Genomic DNA, 19,190 nt, shown 5'->3' on the forward strand with positions numbered 1-19,190 from the left:
TACTTTTTGTTTCCTGTTGAAGAAATACTTGTTGCTTAAGGTTATGAAGACATTTGTGATTTCCTTTAGAAGCTTTATCATTCTGCCTTTCATATTTAGCTCTTTAGTCTACTGGAATTGATTTTTTTTTTTTTTTTGAATGGTGTGAAGTAGGGAGTCAAGATTTTTTTTTTCCCATATGGATAACCAGTGGACCTGGCACCTTTAATTAAAAAGGCCATCCTTGCCTCACTGCACTGTTTTTAGATTCTATATTAAATTAATTATCTTTGTGTCAGTACTAAACTGTTAATTATTACAGCTCTAGAACTTGTTGGCATGGTCATGTAGAAGTGAAATTTGTAACTCAGAGGTCCTATACTCTTACGAAAGCAGGGAATAACACATTATAACTAATAAATACACATGTGGGTATTTGGAGTAGTGATAGTTCATCAGAGTCCTGAAAATATGAACATAGTCAGCCCTTTTCTTTAGCCGCAGGGCTTTGGGTATGGGAGTTCTTAATGGGATCATAAGGGGAGAATATTAAATGTTCCCTTAAAAGTAAGTTCTAATTTTACATGCTGTTTTGGTTTTCCATTGATGCAGTAGTTTCTATCCATATTATTAATTATCCCCACTTTAAGTTTTCCCTCAAATTTTCAAAAAATTACTATTTTACAGAAGTGCATGTGAATATTTCCTTTTGTTTTCAGGTAAGACTCTTTTCCTCAGATGTGGGTCCTTTGGTCGTGAGAGAACTCTGTTTTTTCTAATTCTTTAACAAACTTTTACACTATTTTTATAGTCTTTTACAACTGATTATCTCGTGCAATAATAGTTTATAGATGAGGCCAGCTGGTGCTAGAAGTGAAGTCCTTCTCTAATACCCTCACACTTTTTTTTTAATTAAAAAAAAAAAAACGTTTCGAAACAACTTCTTAGTCATCACCCAACCCCTTGTGTGCAGTTAGGAACTAAATTCAGAATAGCCTTTTTTAAAATGATCGCTACAAATTCACCTTTCCTAAGGTTGAAAATTTAATTGACAGAGAGGAACACCACTGAAAAGGCAATTAATAGCATGTTTTTCAGTAGCATTAAAGGCATATGCATCTTTTCTTTCTTAGAGGGGCAAATTGTAGGCAAAGGAAAACATGCTTACCCTTCATCTTATATGCAACAATAATAATAAATTGCCTGGAAACGTTCAAGTGCCTGTAAGTCAAATAGGAGATAAGTTTGTATCAATCTAAGCTCCTACACAGAGGGTCACCCCAGAGTTGTTGAGGCATTGCATAGTAGAAAATAAAAATGTTCCTTCATTTAGAAACCTGCAAGTAGTCCTTCACCTACAAATTCAACCTTCCTTTTTTATTCAGTAATATAACGTATATGGTGATATGCTATTCTGGTGTCTCTTTTAAGAAACTATTTCCAACACCAGTATTTATTAAATCTACATATACAGCATATCTATTTGTGATATTGAATATGAATGTTACAATTTAAAGATATTGTCTTTCCCAAGTATACATTTTTTTTTAAGTTTGTATTTAAATTCTCATTAGTTAACATACAGTGTAATATTAGCTCCAGGTGAACAACATAGTGATTCAACACTTTAAAACAACACGCGGTGCTCCTCACAACAAATACACTCCGTAAGTCCTAACTTCTAATAAGGGCAGTGTCCTGTTTAAGCAGAGTAATCAAAACTTATTCTCCTTGTTTTTGCCCTTAAGAATGAACCAAAAATGAATTTCCTAAAGTTTGAAACAGCTTTTAGACTAGAACTCTCAGAATATAAGACTGTATCTATTAGATTCGACTCAGCACTGTTTTATCCAAATGAAACTACCTAATACTTTCTGATGGGGGAAAATCAGTTTCTATTCAGATGACCAACCTGACTGTTTTTGAGAATCAAGGTCAAAAAGGGCTTTACAAGTTTAATGCTCACAAACATACCATTTGCACAGGAAGGGAAAGAACTTACTCGTATTTTGAGCATTATTTTGTAGAAATTGAGTGACTAAACAGAAAAGAAAGATATTCTTAGATATTTTGGTATTTGTTTCTGTTGGAAAACACCTTCACTTTAGTGTAGTTAAAAGGGGCGAAAAGTTCTTATGTTTGGGTACTGTTATAGACAGACTTGGCACAAATTAGGGTAGTGATCCAGAAAATGGCAATAGTTGGGATTTAGTCTTTGTGATGATCTTGGATTGTCGGGTAACAGCTGTCTTTACTTCCTTGCACAATTTGGACTTGGATCTGAAAAAGAAATGGGATCTGGTAACATTAAATGGAAAGCACTTGGAAGCTGTTGCTGAAACATTATAAAAGGGGAAGGAAATCCACCCACCAATTTGTTCTTGCCACTAGAAAAAAACCCCCACAGATGAAGATGCCATGTGTGGCATCTTGAACTGCTGTCCGACCATACCAGACACACAAAGTTTGTCTGAAAGAGTTTACTTCACGAGTGTGGTTTGATACATATAGATGTAGACACACCATTCATAACCAAAAAAAAAAAAAAAAAAAGCCATTTGTGATGGGTACATGTGGCTAATTAGGAAATTGGTACAAGTCTGCTCAGAAGCCATCATTAGTCACACGGTTGCCACTTACCTCCCAAACAAACCTGTCTTCCAGTACTTCAGCTTTGGGGCAACCACTGCAGCATTTTTGTTTATTACGTTCTGCTGAGATATGGTACATTCTAGTAATAGGAACTGCTTTATGTTGAGGGTAGAGGTTTGAATTCTTCCAGTTTTGCCACCAAGTCCTATTGTGATGTGATCAAGTCACTTATTTTTCAATAACTACATCACCATTTGATCTTTTCAATATATTCAATATTCAATTATAAAGTACTTTTTAAACCAAAATCAGATCCCTGAATGGTCCATTTTGCTCTGTCTTGGACTTCACCTCGACAAGTCTTGTCAAATGTGTATCATTAGACAAAACTGCCAGTCAGCATGGTGGAAACTACATTGCCCTTCAAATGAAGGCGCTTAGAGGGTGTCTGAAAGGCTGCCATCTTGATTGAGACCACGGATGCTGAGGATGATGAGTGTTAGTGAAGGAAAAAGACTTTCAATTCTTATCTAAAAAGAGAATTTTCCTTTTACACAATGGAATTTCAAGAATATCAGTGAAATAATAAATTATTTCTGTCATCTAAGGTGGTTCCCAATATTTTCTAGTATGAAGACCCCTTCTTAATTTATTCATGAACACTGGCATGTGGTGGCCAGGCTTTTAGCATCTTCTGACTCTGTAAATAACAATTTTTATAAGTGCATGACTTAAGTAAATATGCGTTTTCTTAATCATCGCACCTCTCAACACATTTGCAAAATGGAAGTACATATGTCTGCAAGTCTTATTAATACAGTCAGCAGGCTTGGCTCATATGGACTCCTAAATTCCTTGCACAAACTCCAATGTTTGGAAATTGTGCAGCCATATCCTCCAATCCCTTTGCTTTAAAAATAAAAATCAGGGTCCAGAGAGATGATGCGATTGGTCTAACGTTTTCCGGTCACTGGCAGAACTAGACTGTAATCCATGTCTTCTGGTGTTTCCACTCCCCACCACAGGCTCCCTTAGCAGGATTAGGAAAAGATACTCAAACTCCTGTATTTTCGTTTATGAATTTACGATGGTGGCTATTCATGGAAGATGCCACGATTCAAAAAGTAAGCAGGAAAGATGGGACCCCAATGGAGAAGCCAAGACTGGTAGTGCCTGGCACATGGTAGTTATTCAATAGATACAACAGATGGAAACACAACTTCTTTTCCATAACTAACCCTCTGCCCTCCCTGAGTTTCCAATTCCCCCAAGCTTGAAGCTCTCATTGTCATTGTTCACTCTTACACAGTTGAATGTTCAAACTTGCTTTTCCCAAAGACAATTATCTATAATAATTCAGTTCCTACCTCTGTCCACTCTCCCCACCATCCATTAACTTTAACAGTATAATAATTGTTTACTGGACTCACCTTCCATCCCTGTGGCAGGAAGTAGCACAAACAAACCGACTCTTCTCATTTCCTAAATGTTTCAGAAACTTTCTTACGGTTCTAAGGAATGTAACATTGATATAAACAATGAAAGAAGTTTTCCCTTGGTCTTCATTTTTTCCAATATTCTAGGAGTTATTTCTAAACTAATTAAGATGGTGAATATTCCAAAACCAAATTACATCTTTAATATTGTACGTAAAACTATCCTGCAGCAAGAACACCCATTTTGGAAACACATTTGCGTCTTCCTCACGTCCATGAAGTTGTTCTTTGAGTCCCAGTGGACTCATTTTTTTGTGCAAGAGCCAACAGAGATGTCCAAGGAGGAGCGCTTTGTGTCAGGAAGAGCCGGGCATTAATTGAGACGGTCCTGTCTAGGATCCAGTGCCCTTCCAGACAAGTCCAGGTTATAATCCTCTGATGTCTCCGGAAGGGAAGAGGAGAGAGCAGATATCTTCAGCTGCCTGAAAAGGCATGGGTCATTTAGATATTTGGTCTCTTAAAGAGAACTGTGATTTTAAGCGTATTTGGTATTGACCGTGTGTAAAGTAATAGTATTTAAGTCTGTATGAGACTTGGCACTTTATTTTTAAAAAGCACACACAATTGTGGATGCTAGCAACATACCATTTATTTAACAAGAAGGATCAGGGAAACATTGAGTTTTGTGAGCCTGAAATAAGCCAGTGCCTGCTACCTCTGATAAAGTAGTTTAGAAGCTAGTGCTAGAGTTGATCGGCTCCATTAGATCTTCATCTTGATTCATAAACACACACACACACAGCCCAGGGCTTCTGTAGCACACACAGACTCATGTTTGTTTTTTAAGGACAAACCTTCACTATTTCTGATTTTGCCCTGTTATTCTCCTCACTTGTGTCAACTCTCAAGTCCCTCCACCTTGCAGCCTCCTCGGGACAGGTGCAAAGCAGGAGCCCAAAGGTTCACCATTGGCGTTTGGCCAGGAAGCAATCCTGAGATACCTAAGGAGGATTGTTGACCACTTTCTCGTAAGAAATTAGAAACCCAAAATTCATCATTTTGATAAATTGATCATAAATCGATGAAGATTAAAACGGCACATAGTAAAATGTGCTACAGATGACAGTTTGGAGATCTCTGGCATGAAAACCGCCACTGTGCAGTCCACCTTGCTTCTCTCCTAAAGCAACTCTGGGGAAACCTGTCTTCAACCTACAGCAGCATCGTGCGCTCCTTTTAGAAGTGGGGGTCTGATACTCCTGTTTCTTCACCGGAATGGTAGGAATCCTGGCCCTGGGTGCCCTGTGTGCAAGGCAGTCAGCAGCCCTCCAAAAATGCAGCCCCAGAGCTACACATGGTGGGTGCCCTTCGGCGTGACAGCCTGGCCTTCTCCCTTTCGGGAGGGGCTGACATGTTTGAAGCCACTTCCAGTGAGAGAAAAATCAAGAACAAAAACACGCGATCAGAAAGAAATTTAAAAAATAAAACGATGAGAAATAGAATCTGCAAAAATGCTAACCTTTCCAGAACATGCCTAAGAAGGACATGTTTGCATTATCCTCCTGGGGATAAATTCTGTCATTGATGAGGACATTCTGCATAGCGCATGGTGGTTTTGTTTTTTTAATTTTTTAAAGAAGGAAGCCATTATTCTCTTTGTTGGATCCCTTTTATTTTCTAGACCCCCTAATAAAATAATTCTGCTGTAGACGAAAATTAGAACAATATAATCATATTTGTTTTCCACAAACTAAAATAACTACAGCTTTGGAAATATTTTTTCAGCTCCTGAAGCATGGAGTCAGAGAACGGTGGCTGTAGCGTCTCAAGCGTGTCCTTCAGCACATGGTGTGAATGACAGCTTGCAGCGGCAAACTGCTTCCTGAGCACCAAATGGCTCTTGAACCCACACAGCTGGTGCTTTGGACCATAAAGAGAAATAATTGCATCTTCAGAGCTTAATTTCTGCTTCATTTCAGATTTGTAGGGAATAGCTTACTACCATTCCCCTTTTAAAGCCTTGGGGCTCAGATGCTAAAGAAGCTAACTGTAGAGACTCTTACTTCTATTTCTGGCACTTATTCAACAGGGAAGCCTTATTTGCATTTAAATTTTGAATATGGGGCCTTTCTTGATTTAGTAGTACTGTTCATAAGATTTCCATGTGCTTGTGACTGACAGATGGATATTTAAAACAAGCAAATGTATATTATTCTTTGAAACCATGTGATTCAGTCTTTCTTGTGGCTCAATTGTTTTCCGAAATAGAAAGTGACCAGAATCCTCAGTTCTGAGGATGATGTGTGTGTGTGTGTGCACACTCGTGCATAGGCACATGGGTATACATAAAGCAAAACAAAACAAAAAACCTTTGCTTTGTGCTTGCTTCTTTGAACTTTGACCTCATCTTGCAAACAGGCCGATCTCACCTGTGATGCTTCTAATCAGAAAGTACTGGAGATATTTTTTTAACTCTTTTGCAACATAAAGCCGCATCTTTCTGCTTCCCTTAAAAACAACACATCCTGTCCCTCAAAGATCATTACACTTGGGTTAAAATTTTGAAAAGAAAGAGAACAAAAGAGAATTCCAGGATGCTAGCTTGGACTGTATCCACCACCCTCGACCAAAGTCCAGATGCCAGGCCCCTAGAGGTCACTGTTAATTCCTTCTCTGCTACTGGAAAAAATGTAGCTTCCTTTCATGCCCTCCGAAAGATGCTCCTGCGCTCTCTGCAGGGTGGACGGGTGTGTTGGTCTGCATGGCTCTAGGCCATTCTGACAGACCAATGGAGAAAAGGGTAAGGTAGATGGGACAACCAAGGATGACACCATGGAGATAGGGACGTGGTGTGGCCAAGCTGTGTGAACAGAGCGGCAGGCAAGGCACAGCTACCAGGAATAAGAATGTGGATTTGGACTGGTGACAAGTGGGAGGGAACATTGCTGTGGTGGTGGAGGCCATTTGAGTTGGATGCCATCGTCTCTAAATAAACGTGAACACTATAGCCTTACATTTCTCCTCCCAACGAGCCTTCCAGAACTCAATTATAAAAATAATTTTATTAAATCAAAAGTAATTTGTCTAAATCATAAAGTTAACTTTTCAGAAAGGCGACGTGGGAACTTCCTAAGGGACAAACATCCCATATGATTAAATAAGGTTGTATTTTGCCTCTGTCATCCCTCCACCAGTGGACTCCCACTGACCCACTCTGGGCCACATTGCTTTGTGCCGGGACAGGACATCCCCTCCCCCACCTGCTTCCACTCAGCCGCTCCCTCCCAGTGACGTCATACCACTCTGCGTGGTGCTTCATCTCTGCCTTTGCATTGGTTCAGCTTGGTTCACTGCAACTCTGAGTTTATTCTCTTCTGCTCGCACACGCTCTTAGACTTTCCTTCCTTCTTGCCCCTTAGCTTCTCAGTTTTTGCAGAAGGCTTATGTTGCTTCTTCATCTTTATGATATTTATGAGCCAAAAATATGTGTTAATAATAGCTAAGTACCTCTTTCCTTTAGAGCACTTAGCTATCTTTTCTTTTTTTAAGATTTTTTTATTTATTTGACAGAGAGAGACACAACCAGAGAGGCAGCACAAGCAGGGGAGTGTGAGAGGGAGAAGCAGGCTCTCTGCTGAGCAGGGAGCCCGATGCGGGGCTCGATCCCTGAGCCAAAGGCGGACACTTAACCCGGGCGCCCCTGCACTTAGCTATCTTTAAATGTTCATTAGTGAGATTCTTTTGTGAGTTTCCTTCTCCCTAGAACAGAGGAACTTGGTAAAAGTGGAGACTGATTTTTCTCACTCCTTTAAAAAAAAAAATCTCCCCAGTTTCAATATAGTGGCAGGCAAATGCAGATAGATACTCAATAAATATTTGCTGAATTACCAAATGAACAGATGAATGCAATATTTATTGAGCACTTACTATATATCTGATACGACCTAGGTGCTGGGACTATAATGACAAATAAAATAAGCAAATAAAAACTCCTGAAGCTTATATTCTAACTGAAAAACGCATCAAATTGTCTTCATTTAAGTAAAAGAAAAAGCAACTAAAAATAGGCATCGTAAAAAACTGGTATGATCAAGCTCTAAAATTCTTGAAAAATAATCATTCTATCCCTTGTCTTTTTCTAATTAAAACTCTATGTGCCAGCTTTCAAGTGGAAATATTTCCTTTTTTACTTCGTTATTTTTTCTCTCTTAATGACTAATGTTATATAATATTATTTCCAACTATGTGTCTTTGCAAATGTGAGATGTTTCAGCCACGTTATAATATTAATAAGCTTTGGATGTGAGCGTGGAAACCCAAATACCATTTGGAACAATTTATAAGAAAAGATATTCATGTGTCTAATAATGAACTTAACTCTAGAAATACAGTCTATCTGCATGAGTAGATGGGATTTCAGCATGGGCAAAACCCAACAAAATGTTGAAAGAAGCACCACAATGTTAATACCTGGCTTTTTAAAAACTTGATGCAACTATTTTGTCCACTCATTGCCCCAAGAATATTATTATTAAGAGGAAGAACTTGATGGTGACTTTGCAACATAGGTGTTAGTACTGTCTCCTTCCGGGGTTACTGGCCATCCATGACTCAGACTTCTATTCTTCCAAAAGAAAAAAACCAACACAACACAACTTCTATCACCTCTGTTGATGTGCAATACCATTCACCAACTAGAAAAGGTGGCAAAACTTTTCATCAAGTCACGTGAATTCTTGTTAGGTATTAAAATTACAAGGCGTATTGTGAAAACTTTCTCCCAATGAAAATGCTACATTGATTTTGCAAAATTTCTTTTATTTTCTTTATTTTCCTGCCTTATCACATCCCTTTCACTTATTCATTCATGTATCAAAAACAGAAAGGAATATTATGAGCACCAATTAACAACATAAAAGGTGTATAACACTCCGCATAAAGTGTGAAAATAAAAATCGTGCCCTGTGTACAAAATATATACATATGCTGCATGTTTGATTGTCATTGAGGTTAAAAGACTGAATTTAAAATTTATGGTTGCAAGGACTTTAAATTGAGCCTAACTCAAATTGAAACTTTCGGGGTCTTCTCTCTCATTTATTTCATACGAGTGCGGCAAAAGGCAACATGCCTATCTGTATTTAAGATGGTGAAGAAATGGCATATCAATTCTGCGTAAATATTTTCAAATATTTTGATAACGAGCTTCTTAAAAATGAAATCTGCTTTCTGCTTAGGCAAATGCTTTATGAGTCTTGTTATCATGGCTGCAAACACCTCAGTGTGTATATGCTCCTGCGAATCATGGGGTGTTGAGAAATGTGGTGTGTCCCACCTATTGAATATGGGTAAGCCTAAGTGTCAAACAAGCATTTACTTGTAAATATGTGTTATTCTGAAGGCTCTACCACTTCTATGAACTAGAATCTTCTACATGTGCACCTCATTTGAAGAAAAACTGGTATGGAGAACTGTACTTGGAAAACATAATTTCGGGATAGTTTTGCCTCATTAAAGATCCCTTCCCTTTAGGAAAGAACTTCCCATGGGGCTTTTTTAGATGGTCAACAACATCAGTGAATTTTTAATATTGAGTTTCCAACTCTCAGAAAGACTGATATTGCTTAAGGGGGAGGGGATAAGACTCCTGCTTTCCCTTTACATAATTCTCCCACCCACCCACCCCGCAGATCACCCTCTCTTGGTGTCTTTAATTGCTTTAGGGCACCTAAGTGAGCCCATTTTCCTTAATTTTTCCAGTCATGAGCCTTTTCTTCATTACTTAAAAATGTAGTCAACACAGCAGGCCTGTACCTCTCAAGACTTTTGTACTTCCTGCTTGAAGCATTCTGCTCAGGGCAGGTATTATGATCTCTTTGGCTAGGAGGTGCTGGCTACAGTTTTTCTAAAAAAGCTTTCTCTCAACCTGTTAGGGAAAACGCCCCATGAATTTTTGAGTTCATGATATCCCTGGAATGCAGCACATGCCTCCCTCAGAAAGGGCTTGCAGTCTTAAGTGAGGGGAAACACAAGCCTAGCACTCGGACTTGCTTCAGGCTGGCGCCTTGAAGATGGTTTTCACCCCACCTCATTCCCAGTGTGGGAAGTGGGACAAAGGATTTTAGGAGCCTACGAATCAAAGTCAGGCCGGCACTCGCCTGATGTAGACGGGGACTTGAACAGACCAGATGTCCCAAGTCTCATGCGGGGAAGTGTTTGTGGTTGGATTCTGTTAGAAACTGGTTGTTGATACTCTCATGAGACAGCCTGTGACAAATTGTGTAATAAAAATGTTAAAAATAGCATATTTATTCCCTGGAAAAGCTGAGTTCCCACAATTCAGTTAGCTGGGAAAATTGCTAAATTTTTGGACAGAAAGTGCTGATTCTCTGTTATAAACCTTTCATTATACATAGGATTTTTCATTATAATTTTTATTCTTCTGAACGTGGAGTAATGCTACAGCTCTCCATTTTCTAAACAAATAAAACAAGTAAGTCAATTTGTATCTCTTAATAAAACTTTATTTTTTTCTTTTTCTTTTTTTTTTTTAAAGATTTTATTTATTTATTTGACAGAGAGAGAGAAAGAGCACAAGCAGAGAGGGAGAAGCAGGCGCCTTTCCGAGCAGGGAGCCCGATGCAGGACTCGATCCCAGGACCCTGGGACCATGACCCGAGCCAAAGGCAGATGCTTAACCATCTGAGCCACCCAGGTGCCCTCTTAATAAAATTTTAAACCCAAATAAAATGTACATACAATATTGATAAATTAACTACAAAAATGGCAGTGAATTTTCCAGTAAATTCTATGCCCTGTCCAAGAGAAATATGATGTGAGCCGCAAATGCAATTCACATATGTAGTTTTAAATTTTCTAGTAGCCACATTAATAAAGTAAAAAGAATCAAGTGAAATTAATTTTAGTAATATATTTAATATATTTTATTTGACCCCCTGTGTCTAAAATCTTCTAAGTTCAATATGAAATCAGTGTAAAAAATTATTGAGATATTTCACATTTTTTTCTTGAATTAAAGTTTCAAAATCCAATATATATTTTCTACTTACAGCACATCTCAATTCAAACTGCTCACATTTTAAATCCTCAATTGCCACATGTAGCTAATGGTTAGTGTATTAGAGGCCTGTACATTAACACAGGCCTATATCATAGCAAACATTTGAACAAAATGAGAAAAAAATTAATCCCTTGTCTAAAAATATGTAGACATTTATCAGTGTTTCCTAGGGCCATTAATATACAATGGAGTGATGGGATTCTCAGAGGCATAGATCTTAGCTGAGAAGGTAGGAGGTAAAGAATAAGTAAAGACAGAGCAGGGAAATAATTTGTGTGGTTGAGACTGAGGTGAACTAGAATGAGAAATATTTGAATATCTAATATTTCAAATAGCACTATGTATCAGGAATGCTTTGGGCTGCAAGTAACACACACCTGAATTAGAGTGAGTGTGATGGTTAATTTCATGTGTCATCCTGACTGGGCCATGCTACCGATATTTGGTCCAACATTCTTCTGCATGTTTCTGTGGGGGTGTTTTGGGATGAGATTAACATTTAAATTGGTTGACTTTGAGTGAAACAGATTGCCCTCCATAATGTGAGTGGGCTTCATGCAATCAGCTGAAGCCCTTGATAGAACAAAGACTGACCTCCCCAAGCAAGATGGAATTCTACCAGCAGATGGCCTTTGGTCTTGAACCGCAGCGTCAGTCTTTCCCTGGGTCTTCAGCCTGCTGGCCATCCTGCAGATTTTGGACTTGTCAGCTTCTATCATCATGTGAACCAATTTCTGAAAATAAATCACCTTCTATATACATACACATTTTATTGGTTCTGTTTCTCTATATAGTAAATTAAACCAAGAAGGGTTATTTTCAAAAACAATGAACAAAAAAACAAGGGTTTATTTTCTCACAGAAGCTACCTGGAGGTAGGTAGGTGCTGATTTGGGTTCACTGGCCTGTTGATGTCATGGCAGCATCTCTGATTTTCTTGGCCTTTCCCTCATGCTTCCTGCCATGTGGTTGCAAAGTGGATGCTATATCTCCAGACATCACATGTGCATTCAAGACAGAAAAAAAAAAAAAAAACCAAACCCAAAACTAGGATGATATTAAGAAAACAAAAACTTTTGGAGCACCTGGGTAGCTCAGTCAGTCGAGCGCTGACTCCTGGTTGTGGCTAGGGTCATGATCTCATAGGTCCTGGGATCAAGCCATGTGTCAGGCTCCATGCTGAGCAGGCAGTCTGCTTGAAGATTCTCTCCCTCTGCCCCTAACCCCACGTGCACATGCATGCACGCTCCCATTCTCTCTCAAATGAATAAATACATCTTTTAAAAAAATTGCAATATCCTCCCCACAATCTTCTATGTATGTCCTGTTGTATCACAAAGTCACTACTAGCAGTAAAAGCATCAGAAAACTTAAGTGCTTTGGTTTTCCAGCCTGTACAGTAGAAAGTAGCAAGAGAAGAAAAGATTGGAAAGTACTGTGGATGAACCAATTCATGATATCAAACACTACACGCAAGTTAGTATAATCCTTTTGGAAAGAAATGTATACTTATCTATCTATCTATATCTACATATACATATATATCTAGATCTTTCTAGATGTAGATATACTTATGTATATATACACATATATATCGACATATATCTAGATATATAAAATATGTCATACCAATTCAAAACATCCTATAAGCAATAAGCTATTCCTTTCGTCATTATCTATAATTTTGGATTACATATCGCTTCTTGGCCTTTTGGCTAAGATCAAGTGTATAATTTTGGATTACAAACTTTTCATTTTGGCTGCCCAGTCTCCAAACATCTTTTCCATTTAGAGGTAAATACAAGAGAGTAGTAAGGCAGGACCCACCACAGAAAGTAAAGCCACAGATATCTTTTCCTCTCTGGGAGCTACATTGTGGCCATAGGACCTTCACAGTGACTCAGACACTCATGGAAGTTGGAGTCTTTGGGGAGCAATGCAACGTTCAAGATCTATTAGAGATTATTGCAATCTGCTGCTGCAGGGGGTCTAAAACCCAGGGTGCTAGGGCAAACCTCAGAGGTGGCTGTTCGTGGTGAGGCTGCTGATGGTACTGAACTCACAGGTTTCTTGGGAAGAGCAGGTGAGATGGGGCTTGGCAGAGCACCTGGAGCACAGTGAGACCTCCGTGTACATTTCCTGTGTATTAGGTGGTATCACAGACCTCTCTTTATTGTACCCACACTGTAGCACCTCCCTTCTCTTAAAACAACCCCTTCTCCCTGTGATCACTCCCCTGCTTGGGTGGCTTGGGTGTGCTTGCCTTTTCTGCCTTCAGTCTCCAACTTCAGGCTGTCTCAGAGCCATGTTTTCTTATTTGCAGACCTGATCAACTGGCTCTTGACATAAAAAAAAAAAAAAAAAAAAGACTCCCATCACCATTACCTACTGAATAAATTCCAAACGCCATAGCCTGGCAACAGGACAGCTCCAGAATGCCCACATGGGAGAGACTAGGGACAGCAATCAATGGAGGGGATTGAGAAATTATCTTTCTTTTCCCCTCGGATTGTATTTTATACATCAATAAAATTAGTGAAGTTTTTAAAAAGCCAACTTCAGAGGCTTCTGATGGCCATACTGGGGACGATTTGAGCAACAAAATGTGTAATGATGGTAACAAATTATAACCCATAAAATAAGAATACATGAGTCCATACTGATATAAATAATTGAATGAAGAAATAAATGGAGGAAAAAGGAAAGCTCTTTCTTAAAGTAGAAATGTAAGTAATAAATGTAGAAGGAAATGTTGGCAAAAACTATAGTAGTAATTGTTTCAGGCAAAAAATCAATGGATGCCAAAATTAGTAGGTGAAAGTATGATGAGAAACACTATTTGTATGATCTTACATCACACATATTATTTTTTATAAAGGGTAAAATTTTAAATTTACAGTAGAGAATTCTGGCAGAACCACCTTAACGAAGTGATCAAAAGTTAACCTTCCCAGTTGTGGAGCAAATCATGCCTCCTGTGGGATGCTATGAAGACACCTATTGCTTATGTGGTATCCTTGCCAAAAATATGTAACTTACATTAGTGGTTCTCAGCTGAAATTGATTCCCTCTCTCACTCAGGGGGCTTTTGAAAATGTCTGGAAACATTTTTGATTGTCAAGACTGGAAGCGTGCTACGGGTATCGAGTGGGTCAAGGCCAAGCGTGCAATAAGTGATTAGTGATTCTTCAGTTGCATATAACACCCAGTGCTCATTACATCATGTGCCCTCCTTAATGTCCATCACCCAGTTACCCCATCCCCCTATCAACCGCCCCTTCAGTAACCCTCAGTTTGTTTCCTGTAGTTAAAGAGTCTCTTATGGTTTGTCTACCTCTCTGATTTCATCTTGTTTTATTTTTCCCTCCCTTCCCCTATATTCATCTGTTTTGTTTCTTAAATTCCACGTATTTTAAATAGAAGAGAAAAAGGAAATGAAAGACATAAAAGGATTTGAGAAAATGTGATAAATATTAAAGATAGGCAAAGAAGATAGAACATATGGATATTATGAGAACTTTCCTGAAAAAAAATTTTTTTTTAAAAAGGACTTAAAACTGAATATTGAAAGAGCATACCATCTATCCTGGGAATACTGACCCATATTGACAGCAAGAAAAATTTTACTAAAATCACACAACTTTAAAGAAAAAGATATCCCTTGAATATCTAAAAGAAAAAAAAGAGTAGGTAATTTATAAGAAAAAGAAAATTAGATTATTATGCTTTTTGACACTAATGTTCTATGTGAGAAAAATGTGGACTAACAAATTTAAGATCCTCAAGGAATTTAGTGTGAATCAAAGACTTTTTAAATCAAGCATAACTTTCAAGTTTCATGGGCACAGATAGAACTCAAAATGTTGTTTCCGTGAGCTTTTCCCGTGAAATCTTCTTGAAAATAAACCTCAAACAACAAAATAACTAGACAGATATTGTCTGACATAAGAAAGTTTGGTGAACATTCAGTACAGAGTTTCCCTAGAACTAAGATGACTGACTAAATACCAAGAGACAATGCTCAGAGCTGGATCCTCTGATAGTGTAGATATACAAATGTTTCAAAATGGAGGAGAAAATATTTTCAGTAATCACATTGGTATTAGTCTTATAACTGCTATCCTGAGATTGTTATGTGTATAATATGGGATAAAACAAATGAGTACTTAACAAGATATTCAATCCTATCATCTCCTTTATACCTGAGAGCAATTCTATCATCTCATTTATCCCTGGTTCCTTAAGAACCAGGATTCCGGATATGGAAGAAAGAAGATATTAAAGTAGTAGAGAAAAGGTTAAGTAAAAAGTCTGTGATCTCAAAACTGAATTGGAGCTATCAAAATAAACCCATGAAGTACTTGATCTTATTTTACTTCCAAATATGTCCATTGAAAAGACCTAGAAACAATAAACTACACAATAGCAATGAGCATCTCTAGCATGCGGATTGTGGTCTTGCAATACCATTTTTCACTACAAGGGACCAGGTCTCTTTGGAGAAATGATGGATTCTGGGTGTAAGGTAGGAAATGAGCAAGATGATCCGGGGGCATCTTGTCAGACTAGGTGGCACAGAAGCTGTCAAAGACTATGAGGGTTATGTCTAAAGGACTCTGGAGTCAACTTGAAGAGGCTCCCATTGGTCAAAGATGGAAAATTTTGAGTTTATAATGGTAATTGCAGTGGATTGAAATTCAGCAAATATATTTAAATCCACAATCTCATGAAACTATGAAAAGTAATTGTTACTTTTTGGAGGGTGATAGGAAGCCAAATCATTAACTTGAAATCTGGCATATAGAGCTAGAGAACTAAGCATTTATCCTCCCTTCTCTATATGAACTGTATCGATGTGTAACCAAATACTGGATGAAGGGAAGTATCTCTTATGAAAGTATTCCAACTAATAAATGAGAAAACATATATTTAGACTATCACCCTTTTGCAACCTAATGGGGAAAGGAGGGACATTTTGAAGGGCTTCTGGGGTGACCGGTGAAATTCTGTTTCATGACCTTGGAGATGTTGGCCTTCAAATGATTCAGAAAGCCATATATTTGATGTGTGTGGTTTTCTGCATTAGTGTTTTATTTTACAATCAAATTGAAAAGGAGATGAAAAAGAAGAGGGCAAAATAACTAAAAGATTGAGTGAATTTTTCCATAGCTGTTAGTTTGGGAGGGCAAGGCCTCACAGAGGTCCTGGGTTGATTTGACATAGAAAACTCACTTCTAGGGGACTTTGGGTTAAGTTTCCTCCAATTTATTGTAACCTCTCATGAGCAGTAGGTTTATTTTTAAAAATAAGTAAACAAAACAGTGATAAGCTTCGTCCATGGCTCTCCCAGAAGTGGTGAGAAAATAGAGTTATGTGTTTTCTCTTGCAAATGCATTGCTTAATATTACCTAAAACGTCTTTGTAATTTATCAGGGCAATAAATTTCTCTGAATCAGTTAGGCAGGATACGTGACTCTGGGTTGTTTATTTATGCTACCTACAAACTCATATTACCTAGGAGGACTCTTTTAGACGTGCTGGTACTTGCACTAGAGGTACATGCAAGTGCCTTGCATACTGAAGATGCTCAATAAATGTTTGTTTCATCAAGTTTAAGTGAAGAAGTTAGACAAAACAACATATTAAACTGCATCATGAGTCTGCAAATAGTTAAACACAGACTGTGGACTCATGTGTTGTCAGTAGATTTAGAGCAGGAAGGTCTTCAGCGAGAGTGTCTCCCAATTCAGTCTTCTATGCTGATCCCCTGCATCATCTCGTGGCTTTAAATAAACTGTTGACTAGCAGATTTATATCTGCAGCCCAGACCTCTCCGCTGATGTCCACCAATAAATTCTAAGAGCCTAATGAACAGCTCTACTTGGATGGCTAATAGGCATCTCAAACTTATTATGTCCCAGACCAAATGCCTGATTTCCACCTCCACAAACTTTCTCTACCCACAGTTTTCCCATCTGAACAGAAAGCAACTTCTTCCTTCCAATGGCCTGAATCCCAAATCTTGGGGTCATTCTTGATATCTCTCTGTCTCTCACACCCCACAGGCAATGTATCAGCAAATACTTTGACTTTCAAAATGTATTCAGAAATCTGACCATTTCATAGGACATGCATGACTACCACTGGGGGTCAAGCTGTCATCATTTTCTTTTACTTCAGTATAATTTCAAACATATAAAACAGTTGCCAAAATTGTATAAAGAACTCCTATATACCTATTACTCAGACTCATTAATGTTTTCCAGTTTTCTTCAATTACTTTACATTCACTCATCTTTCTTTTCTCCCCTTTCTCAGACACACAAACATAACATACACACACACATAAATATACATGCATATATTTTATTCTGAACCTTGAGTAAAGTGGTATCTACCTGGTTTCGCAGTGTAAAGATATATTTAGGTTTATAATTAATAAGTAATTTTTCCCTTTATAATTCATAAATAATTTGGAAGGAGATGTTTAAGACTATATATAAAGATGCTGTTCTCATCAAATTTTCAAACACTAGTTTTAGCTTCTACTGATGATTTTCAAAATCCACCATTCCTTTACCTTTACTAGTTGCCAACATTCTGTGCGAAGAAATTACCTATTTTCCCATTTATTTATGTATTATGTATTTGTTTTTCATAATAGGAACTTGTGGACATATCCATTGTATTATATTTCATTACTTTTATTATATATTTTGATGCTCAATTGGATTATCCTCACATTTTATATCTACATGTGTCATAAATCCCATAATACTATAATGCAATATACTCTTTGCTTTAAAAAGTGAGCAATCTTTAAGATAAACTGAAAAAGGTGGTCTTTTATTTTTACCCACCGATTTACCATTTCAGTGCTTCTCATTCCTTCCTGCATATCTGTTTCCATCTGATGTCCTTTCTCTTCATTTAAGAAAAAAAAAAATCTTCTCTTGTCATTTTAGAAGTGCAGGTCTGCTATTCTATACTCCTTTCTCCTTCTGGAACACCAAGTACACAGCTATCACACCACTTGATATTATCTCACATGTCATTTCAATACTATTTTTTTAAAGCTTTTTTCTTTCTGTGCCATGGATTAGATAATTTCTATTAATTTCTTTCTGTTCCATGGATTATTATAATTTCTATCTTGAAAGTCACAGACTCTTCTTTCTGCTAGCTTGTCATTAAGCCCATTTAGTGAATTTTTCATTTGAGATACTGTAATTTTCAGTTCTAGAACTTATTTCTTTTTAATAAATTTCCGTTTTTCTGTTGAGGTTCACCAATAATTATGGCCACATTTTCCTTTAAGTACGTGAACACAGTTATAATAGCTGCATTAAATTTGTTTCCTGTTAATTCCAGTATCTGGACAGAGCTGGTTTCTACTGATAGCTTTTTCACTTGACCACGAGTCACATTTTCATCTTTTTTTCGCATCTCGTGATTTGGATTTCAAACTAGACATTATGGATGATATATTGTACAGACTCTTGAATTCTGTTATCCAGTTATTCTAGCAAACAATTCATTTGGCTAAACTTAAACTTTAAGCTCTGCCTCCCCTTCTGTGAGTAGTAAACATCTCTGGTCCGTTCTTTATTTTTTTTTAATTTTTTTTAAAGATTTTATTAATTTATTTTTTTTGAGAGAGAGAGAGAGAGAGGCATGAGCGGGGGGAAAGGGGCAGAGGGAGAAGCAGACTCCCCGCTGAGCAGGGAGCCCGATGTGGGACGCGATCCCAGGACCCTGGGATCATGACCTGAGCCAAAGGCAGATGCTTAACCGACTGAGCCACCCAGGCACTCTCTCAGTCAGTTCTTATGCTGTTCTTCCTTTGTTTTCCCCTGGGCTTTTTTACCCCGTATGTTTACAGTTCAGGAATCATTCAAGGAGTGGAATGGAATTTATATGTAGATTTTTGGGGTCCTCACTCTGTGGAATCTTTTTTTCTGAGATTTTTCTGTTCAATTCCCAGCCACTCTTGCCGGCCCTAAGTTCTGCCCTCCGACTCCTCAAACCAGTAAGACTGCTTTCCGAGCGAGTTCTAACTGCCCCCACTATAGGCACTGGAGCCTGCTGGGCAGGGAAAACCC

The sequence above is a fragment of the Zalophus californianus genome, chromosome 3, assembly GCF_009762305.2.
Source record: "Zalophus californianus isolate mZalCal1 chromosome 3, mZalCal1.pri.v2, whole genome shotgun sequence".
Lineage (NCBI taxonomy): Eukaryota > Metazoa > Chordata > Mammalia > Carnivora > Otariidae > Zalophus > Zalophus californianus.